We start from the raw sequence: 10,572 nt of genomic DNA on the forward strand, positions 1-10,572 counted from the left end.
GTTCTAGATGGTTGTTAGCACATTGTTGTGGTTTGTTCCTATGGTGTGTTGTTATGGTGTTGCTAGGATGTTTTAGATGGTTGTTAACACAGTGCTGTGTGGTTGCTAGCATGTTGTTATGGTTTGTTCCTATGGTGTTGTAGGGTGTTCTATGTGGTTGTTAACACTGCTATGGGGTTGTTAAGATGTTGCTATGGTGTTGCTAGGGTGTTCTTGGTGGTTGTTGACACAACACTATACTAATAATAATGTGGTTTGCTAGCATGTTGTTATGTTGTTGCTAGACTGTTCTTGAAAAATTGATATGTAGTTGAACTAAGGTGTCCTAAGAAGTTGTTAGCACACTGCTATGTGGTTGCTTGCATCTTGCTATGGTGTTGCTAGGGTGTTCTTGGTGATTGTTAACACATTACTGTGGTGTTGCAAGTGTGTTCTAAGTGGCTGTTGTTGCCTGTAGCCTTAGTAATCCTGAAGACACAGATTAGCTTGTTCAGGTGTGTTTGATTAGGGTTGGAGCTAAACTCTGCAGGACATCGGCACTCCAGGACCGGCGTTGCCTATCCCTGCACTAGATGGTTGTTAGCGCATTGCTATATGGTTGTTAGCATGTTGTTATGGTGTTTTAGGGTGTTCTAGGTGGTTGTTAACACATTGGCTGTGTCCAAATTCAGGGTCTGCATCCTCCTACCCGGGATCCCTCCTACCCGGTTGAAGGAGGAGGGGTCCTCCGACGACCGCAAAACCTGGAAGTAGGTGTCTGTGAATTTGGACAGCCTAGCCTTCTTTCAGTTCCCTCCCTTACCCGTTGTTCATATCCTGTCGCCTAGCAACCGTGACAGCGCTAAGCAAGAAGACAACCGCTGTAAAAAAATATTTTTTGAAACGCCATATTTTTTTAAACTTACATCGAAAAGCATATTCCTTTCCCGCTCCGATACCGCTCGCTTCGTCCGCCATTATTTTGAAAATTCTGGAAGCGCTCTGCCGAAAGGAATTATGGGATAGGTAGGACGGGAAAGGATCCACCAGACCCATCCTTCCAATTCGGGGAAAAGGAGGACGTATTTGTTGCCCACATTTGAAGGATCCTACGAATTTGGACAGCCTTCGTCGCGGCGCTGTGACGTAGCATCCTTCAAATGAGTCCTCCGAAGGATATAGACCCTGAATTTAGACACAGCCAATGTTATGTTGTTCCTAGCATGTTGCTATAATGTTGCTAGGGCGTTATAAGTGGTTGTTAGTGCATTGTTACAGTAGGCAATTGCTAGGGTGTTCTGCATGGTTGTTAGCACATTGTTCTGTGGTTGCTAGGGTGTTCTGCATGGTTATAAACACATTGCTATGTGCGTTTCTAGCATGTTGTAATGTTGTTGCTAGGCTGTTATTGATTGTTAATGCATTACTATATGGTTGTTAGAGAGTTTAGGGTGGTAGCCAGAAAATGGATATGTAGTTGCTAAGGTGTTCTAAGAGGTTGCTAGTGCATTACTACAGTATTCTGTTGTTAGGGTGTTCTGGATGGTTGCTAGGGTGCTCTAAGTGGTTAAAGAATTGCTTCAGTAGTCAGTTGCTAGGAGTAGTTGTTAGCACATTGTTATGAGGTTGCTAGGGTGTTGTGAATGGTTGTATGTTGTACTAACTGCTGTTAAATTTATAACAGAAAATGAAACACATAATGTCTTTTGTCCCTTCTTTTTTGTTTTCTTTTTGCTAAACTAAAATAGGATGGACCCCCCCCCCCCCCCCCCCGATTCAGCAAAAGTACCCAAGTGCTCAATAATGACAGCTCTGTTTCCAGTTCATTTGGTTTAGTCCTTGTTCCCCCCTTTGGTTTTGTTCTAGTTAGCCTAGTCCTTGCCCATATTTGTATTTCCCCCTTGTTATCTCGTTTGTAACCACGCCCTGTCTTCAGTGTATTTAAGGTCTTTGTCTCGTCACTCCAATTGTCTGTCGATGTTGTTGCTTCGTGTTACATGTCTGTTCTGAGTTTGCTTTTGGTTTTCCTGGATTTTGTTTTGTTTTTCTTAAAGTAGTTTTGTTTATATTACTGTTTTCCTGGTTCTCATTGGATCTTCACCACTTCACCTACATAACACGACCTTGACAACTAGGTTGCTCTAGCTGTTCTCAATTATTAGTATTAGCACATTGCTATGTGGTTGTGATGGTGTTCTATGGTTTTTGGCACATTGCTATGTGGTTGCTAATGTGTTCAAAGTGGTTGTTAATGAATTTGTAGATTATGCAGTCTATCCATAATTTCTAGATTATGCACGGAATGGTTGTTAGCACATTGCTTAGTGATTGCTAAGATTTTCTGAGTTGTTTGCTATGCAATTGTTGGGGTATTCCTCCATCCAACATTTCTTGGAATGTTGCTGCGAAGTCAATATGGTGTTCTGGGGGATTGTTAGCGCATTACTTGCTAAGTTGTTCTATTTTATGCTAGCCTGAGCATTGCTATGCGGTTACATTGGTTTTCTCAATCACAGCTCTTCGTCTACAGACGATCTCTTGCTTTCCGTGTCTCGTTCTCTAATGGGGTTTGCCAGCGGTTGCCAGAGAAGTGAAACAGAAGATGCTTGTGTTTCCCAGAGTGTTTAAAGAGCTTCCAGCCTTCTATTGATTTCTTGCGGCAGTAGTCAAAGCAGACAAGCGTTTTATATCGTTGAAGGCAGTTCAATCACACACATGGGACAAGAAAACAAGTGGACCACTGGATGTAGTTTTAGAACCTGTATACCACAATTTTTTTTAAATCATGCAATTTTATTTTACTTCCATTATGTAAAAAAAATAAAATAGATAAAATTATATATATAAACATAATTGTTTTTTTAAGACAAGCCTAAACGAAGGCTGTTTCCTGGTATACATTCTGTGCTTTGTGTGGTTTGGCGAGGCCCATTTCTTGTAGTAGCAGCTTGGGCTGCATTGACTGTGGACTCGCAAAAATATAAAGGCAAAATAGGAAATTATAGAACTGACATACAGTTCAGAAGGCATGACTTATTGTGTTAAATTATTTCATATATATATATTTTTAAATATTAAAAAATACATTAAATTTACATTAAATTACCTAAAAAGCACATTTTGTGACAGAAGCAGACGAATACCTCAGAACATATTTAACCCATCCAATTTCCCAACTTATTTTTCATTCCGTAGCATGTTTTGTACAACATCTCAAGAATCCATGATGTGATGATACAGAGTTTTCCAGCTGCGGCCGTTCTCCGCAGTCTGCGGGTCATCCCTCCCTACCTCACACCTCTCATTAGCCCACACACAGCAGATTCCCCTGGCTTGTTCTCTTTTTGTGCGTGCCAGTCATGCAAATATTGGTGCATGGATTGGGATACATTTACTTATTCCAAAAGGCTCTCAATCTAAGCCGTACATGCCGAGAAGAACTATATTTTTAGCAGCACCCAGTGGTACCCAACTCCCATTGTCCCAAAGCAACCTCTGCACGAGATGCAACTCAATGTCAAATTCTCAAAAAGGGTCGCATCCAAAAATCCTCACACTCATGACCTTTGCCGTTTATTCACATCGCAGTTCCAGTAATCGTTCGACAATCCCTAAGCTATAATTCATAAGCCACCACCCCAAATGTACCCAAGTTGCTGTGCCTTTTCCCATGTGCATAAATGCAAGCTGCCAGCCTCTGAGCACTACCGGCTTCCTCTGACTGGCTGCTTTGTCTGTGCATTCAAGAAAAAAAGACATGGTGGCAGCTCTTACAACGGGCTATTGAATTCAACATGAGTGCGCGTTTAAATGCATCGCAGCGTGCCGGCTGAAGAAATGTTTGCTCTTACCTGCAGCACCAGAGTCTGCCTGAGCCTCCATTAAGACTATTGTAGCAGCCGGTGCAATGCTGTCTGGCGTCGCAGCCGGGATTAGAGGGAGCGCCTCCTGCCTCGTGTACGCGCTCTATCTCTTTCTAGCTACTCGCTTTCTCTCTCTCTCTCTTCCCCACCCCTACATGCACAGTCACACATTTGCTCCCATTGTCACTGCAGCACACACAACAGTGACACATAAAGAGTCCCACTAGAGAGAAACGCAGTCAGCCACTACACAACTGCTACACTGGATGACACACCAAAACTGGGGGAAGAGAGGGAGGGAGGGAGGGTGGTGCCTGTAGACAATAAAAAAAGGATTTATACGGGAGGCAGAGGTCTAGTGATCTAACACAGTTTTGGCAATAAGATGAAGTGAGTGAAAAAGAGGCATATCTGTGTATAGGTGATTTTAATCCATTTTTGTTCATTAAAAAAAAAAATGATATATAGATCAAACAGTCATTAGCTAGGGGTTGCTGTAGATAAAGGCCAGAAAAATAAAATCAATACTGATGCTTGCATGTGGTTTCATTAAAGTTTGCTCTGACAGTAACTACTCCAGTACTCAAGAGGGCGATAGAGTTACTTTCCAACGTCTTTATGTCATTACTCAGGTAGTCTCACATACTTCTAAAGGTCTGGAGTCCAAGCCGTAGGTCCAACATGTAATGCAACTAATCACAGTTTGTTTTGTTTGACGTCAGGCCTGTCGACCAATAAATCATTCAACAACACCGTCTTCAATCATCAAGAGTGTATGCTGTGGAAAATCCAACATACTTTTGAAAATCCAGAGTTTCTTGATAAGTACTCACTGTAGTTTCTATAGTAGGAGTCTCCAGTGTCCTGCCGAGTTTAGCTCCGCCCCTAGTAAAAAACACCTAAACCAGCTAATCAAGGTCTTCGGATGATAAAACCTTTCAGGCAGGTGTGTTGAGGCATATTAGAGCTAAACACTGCAGGACACCGGCCCTCCAGGACTGAGCTTGGACACTATAGTTAGACACCTTGGTCTATAGCTTCATAGCTTCTTCTGTAAGGGAGTTTGTTTCCAGATGGACTGTTAAAGAATGCGGCCATAGAAAAAGATGGATAACATGTCCCTCTTTCCTTTCACCGTAGTAAAGTGAAGCCAAAATGTCTCAGTTATGGCCGCTGTCACATCAAAAAGATGACCTGATTAGCAGAGGGAGCTCCTGAACAAAAACTATTATGACTTACGTGGAGCTAAATATGAACATCAGACAGTCAGGTATGAAGAGACAAGACTTACTGACAGATTAAACATGTTACTAAATGAATACACGATTGTGATCGCTTGTATAATATACCTGATTTCTTCAAGCGATCGTATTTACCATGGTTAGTATGGTAATGGCTAGCATGCATAGTCATTTGCATCGCTTATAAATATTTCTGCCTTGTATGGTGATTATAATCCATATCGGATCTCAAACAGAAGTTATTTCAAACACTCACGGCTGTCAGCTGTCAGTTTATTTTTAAAGTCTTTAATGCTGGTGGTATTGCGGTTAACTATATGAAATAACCCACGGTGCTCACACTCTCCAGATGCGGAGAAACTTCGCCTTTGTTCATACCCACTCCTCAAATCCAAGCTGGCCCACTTTGGCCCAAGTTATTTGGCTGGCCAAAAAACCCTGGCCATTTCTGCCACCTTGTGGAACAACTGATTAGTGCAAAACAATTTCAGTGCACATGTACAAAGTACGTGTGGTTACAAAAATCGAGTGGTGCGGTACATAGACCCTTGCATACAAGTAAAAACGAGTTAAGTATACTTTGGGCTTAAGTGTAATTGCATTTTTTCAACCCATTCGTTTACATGGAGAGGGTGGGTTTTTTGACCTATAGTGCAGCCAGCCGCCATATGGCGATCGAAATGTTTTGGCTTCACTTTTCAGAACATGAATTCAACTTGAATGGAAGATACACACCTCCCAGAAATCCTGTCAGATGTCTGCTTTGAAACTCCTGAGGTGTTTCCGATTTTGTGTGCCTTATGCATCAGACTTTCAGGCAGTGGTTTGTGGGCATGACGTCTGAGGCTGGTAATATTATTCAGGTAGCTAACACTATAAAATCAACTTTAAAGGAATAGTTCACCCAAAAATGAAAATTTGATGTTTATCTGCTTACCCCCAGGGCATCCAAGATGTAGGTGACTTTGTATCTTCAGCAGAACACAAACGAAGATTTTTAACGCAAACCAGTGCAGTCTGTCAGCCAAATAATGGCAGTGGATGGGCACCAAACCTTTAAAAGTAAAAAAAACAAAACATGCACAGACAAATCCAAATTACATGGACCTAGGACACAAAACGATCGTTTTTTTGCGAGAAACTGAACAGTAGTTATATAAATTTTTACCTTTGATACACAGCCATGTCCAACTGTCCTGAGCCCATGCTCAGCGTCCAGCTTGTTACATGTGTGCACGCTCTGGTGTAGTATACACAAACGCCGGAAGCGATCTGTCGCATGTATACGACACTGATTGTTTACATAGAGCACAGAGATTGTGGGTATAGCAGCTATTCAAAATGGTAATTACTTGCGCTTATCCTGATTGTTCAAACCGATTTAAAGCTAAAAGATTACGTTTGCTTGCGCGAACTCATCCGGGACTGTTGACTTTTCACTGATTTCCCCTTCCGGCGTTTGCGTTTATTACGCCAGAGCGCGTACACAGGTAACAAGCCGGATGCTGACCTCGAGCTCAGGATAGTTGGACGTGGCTGTGTATCAAAGATAAAAAAAATATATAAATACTGTTCAGTTTCTCGCAAAAAATGATTGTTTCATGTCTTAGGACATCAATGTATCGTCACGAGCCGCAGGGTGCAATTTGGATTTGTCTGTGCATGCTTTTTTGACTTTTAAAGGTTTGGTGCTCATCCACTGCCATTATATGACTGACAGACTGCACCGGTTTGAGTTAAAAATCTTTGTTTGTGTTCTGCTGAAGAAACCAAGTCACCTACATCTTTGATGCCCTGGGGGTAAGCAGATATTTTTGGGTGAACTATCCCTTTAACTAAAGGCCCAGGTATACTTCATTTTCTGTGTTTTGCTTCTTCTTGTGCACAGTGTGCAAACCTAGTGGACCTTTCTTTTTTTTTGCACATTGCATGTTTTTTTCTTTTACAAATCCTGCCACGCAGCTGATTCATTTTTCACTGCCTACATAATGCTGAAACTAACCCATACTACTAGAGAATTGACAGTGCATCCTAATAGCATTACTGTCTCAAACTGATTCATCCATGATATTCTAAATCTGAACTCAATACATGAAGTCTGAGCTTTTCTTGACAGGTGATTGAGCTGACCAGTAAAATTGGCTGTGGGGAGGGGACCACTGATTTTATGATGAATGGGAGAAATTGCAATGCCCTGCCATTCAAAGAGCCAACTGACCAAAATCAAAAATCAGTTTTTGATATTTAATGACAGCATCATGCAGCTGCTGTTGGCTGGACTGATTGAAATTAGCTGTCTAAGTGCACTTCCAAGATGGCCGCCAAGTTAACTACCTTGTCCCGAAAGACTTCAACAACATTCTCTTTGAACGGTCATGACAGTAGTTGGGCCTAAAAAAGAAAACTGACTTTAGAAGACATTTTACGTCATTAAATGCCCCTTTGTGGCAATGCTGATACAAATTACTATGGAAGTATGTTTCCGCCACAGATATTTGCAACTTTTTATCTCACAATTCTCACTTGTTTTTCTCACAATTGTGAGTTTACATCTCAGAACTGTGTGATGCAAACTTGGAATTCTGATTCTGAGTTATAAAGTCAGAATTGCAAGTTTGTATCTCGCAATTCTGACTTTATCGCAATTGCGAGTTTATATCCCGCAATTCTGACTTTATAACTTGCAATTATGAGTTTATATCACAATTCTGAGAAAAAACATCAGAATTGCCTGTAGATAAATACATGCATACATACATATATGTATACAGTCTGATAAATGTGAAGGTCAGTGTTGGACTTACTGTTTCAAAGCAATTAAAGATTTGAAAGAGGAAATCATGTTTGTTTAGTTGATTGAGACAGATCTATTCTGGTCTCGATCTGTTACTGTACTTGTTTTTTAAGGTATGCCAAGGCTGATTCACACAGGTATGTGCTGCCAAATTGGATTAACATCAGCAGATTTCTCGGCTGAGCAGGGAAGCTTTTCCATCTGCTGATGAGCAATCCAGAACTGTCACCACATTTGCCTTAAAAAGCACAGTAATATATTGTCATTTTCTTGTCATTCCCAAATATGAGTAAAAAAAATTTAAACCTGAGAATCAAACCTGTCCAATCACATTCCTGTGTATTAAGAATAAATAGAATAATGTGTTTTAATATCAAATAAATTACACACATTTCTCATTTTAAAGCCCAGTTTCTGCTGCATTTGCAGGCTCATGGTCTGCCTTCATGCCATGAAGCTCTCTGAACATCCTGGATTTCAGATTTGCTTCAAATGCCTCAAGAACAAACCACTGGTTATGCTGTAAAGCTTTGCTGGCCAAAGACTGACTGTACAGAACACAATGTGTTATCTTCACACGGGACTCTTATTTATGGATGTGTGCTATCAAATCACTAATACATCAATAAAAAATTTGCCTACTCAGGTCAATGCCTGGTTGATGGTTCATTTTTGTGCCATTTTAGTGGCATTGATGCTACTGGTTAAGCCAATAGTAGCCCACTGTTAGGGCCATAATTAATTTCTGACAAGAAAGAAAATGAGGATCTTAATCAGTCTTTACTGGGGGGAAAAACAACTTTGATGAGCCCATTTAAACCCACAGGCAACTACAGTTGCCGCAGTTTATAGTTGTCATTTTCCTTTTGTAAGTATTTTTCTAGATGTTATCCATGTCTCAATGACATGCAATCAAACAACCAAATAAAGGATTTCAAGACAAAAAAAGGCATTGACTTATTCCTGTCACATGAGGCTGTTAACTTTCTACCCCTACTTCCAGAAAGCATGGTGAGGGCAAACCCTCCCAAAGAAAGTTAATTTTCATTTTACTAACAAGTATTAACAAGACCAGCTGGAACAACCAGTTAAAACCAGCCTGACCAGCCTAGGGGACCAGCTAAAGCCAGCTACTTCCATCTTAAACTGAGCAGCTCGTTATTCAGGTGTCGCCTGGTTTTAGCTGGTCAGCAGGCTGGTTTTAGATGGGTTTTGGCCACTTCCTTAGCTGGTCAGGCTGGGAGACCAGCTGGAACAACCAGCTAAAACCAGCCTAGCCAGGCTAGGAGACCAGCTAAAACCAACTACTTACATCTTAAACCAGCTAAAACCAGCAAACCAGTTTAGGCTGGTTTTAGCTGGTAATCCAGCCTGGTTTTAGCTGGTCAGCAGGCTGGTTTTAGATGGGTTTTGGCCACTTCCTTAACTGGTCTGGCTGGGAGATTAGATGGAACAACCAGCTAAAACCAGCCTGACCAGCATACCCAGGCTGGGGGACCAGCTACTTGCATCTTAAACCAGCTAAAGACTAGCAAACCAGTTTAGACTGGTTTTAGCTGGTAATCCAGCCTGGTCTTAGCTGGTGATGGAACCTGATGAGTTCTCTACAATCTGGCCAGAGGAGAACTGGTCCCCCGACTGAGCCTGGTTTCTCCCATGGTTTTTTTCTCCATTTCTGTCACCTGTGGAGTTTTGGTTATTTGCCGCTGTCGCCTCTGGTTTGCTTAGTTGGGGACACTTTCCAGCGATATCGTATACTATTTGAACTGAACTGGACGATGATATCACTTAATTCATTGATGAACTGCCTTTAACTGAAAATTGATTGTTTACAATAATGCGTTACTTACACACTATTGTTCTGTTTAAATACTGTGCAGTTGCTTTGACACAATCTGTATTGTTAAAAGCGCTATATAAATAAAGGTGACCTGACTTGGTCAGCAGGCTGGTTTTAGATGGGTTTTGGTCACTTCCTTAGCTGGTCTGGCTGAGAGACCAGCTGGAACAGCCAGCTAAAACCAGCCTGACCAGCATACCGAGGCTGAGGGACCAGCTAAAACCAGCTACTTAAATCTTAAACCAGCTAAAACCAGTAAACCAGTTTAGGCTGGTTTTAGCTGGTAATCCAGCCTGGCCTTAGATGGTCAGCAGACTGGTTTTAGATGGGTTTTGGCCATTCCTGCTGAGCTGGCTGGGAGATTTAACAATCAGCTAAAACTAGCCTGACCAGCCTACCCAGGCTAGGAGACCAGCTAAACCCAACTACTAAAACTAGCTTAAACCAGCCAACCAGTTTAGGTGAGTTTTAGCATTTTTTTTTTCAGCAGGGTGTTGAAAGCAATTATTTTGAGTTAGATGCCAAATGTTCTCATCCTATTCAAATTTGACATTGAAGGGGTGAATACAACATATTTGCTCATCAGCAGCTATAGTTGTCACACACTCAAATACAGTTTTCAAGAAAATAAAAACCTGGGGAAAATAAATGCAGAACATGTTCGCATAAGACACTATTAACACAACTATGTGCATGAAACCATTTAGAAAAATATGGGCACAAATAGGTTAGACAAAAACTCCTTAAACACTTGTGAGCTGTGAAAATGACATTATAAGACCTTTATGCAGTGTGTGTCCTTACAGCTTTATATTTAATATGGCATTTAACCTAATTAAATATATTGATTACAAA

The sequence above is a fragment of the Garra rufa genome, chromosome 25 (assembly GCF_049309525.1).
Source record: "Garra rufa chromosome 25, GarRuf1.0, whole genome shotgun sequence".
Lineage (NCBI taxonomy): Eukaryota > Metazoa > Chordata > Actinopteri > Cypriniformes > Cyprinidae > Garra > Garra rufa.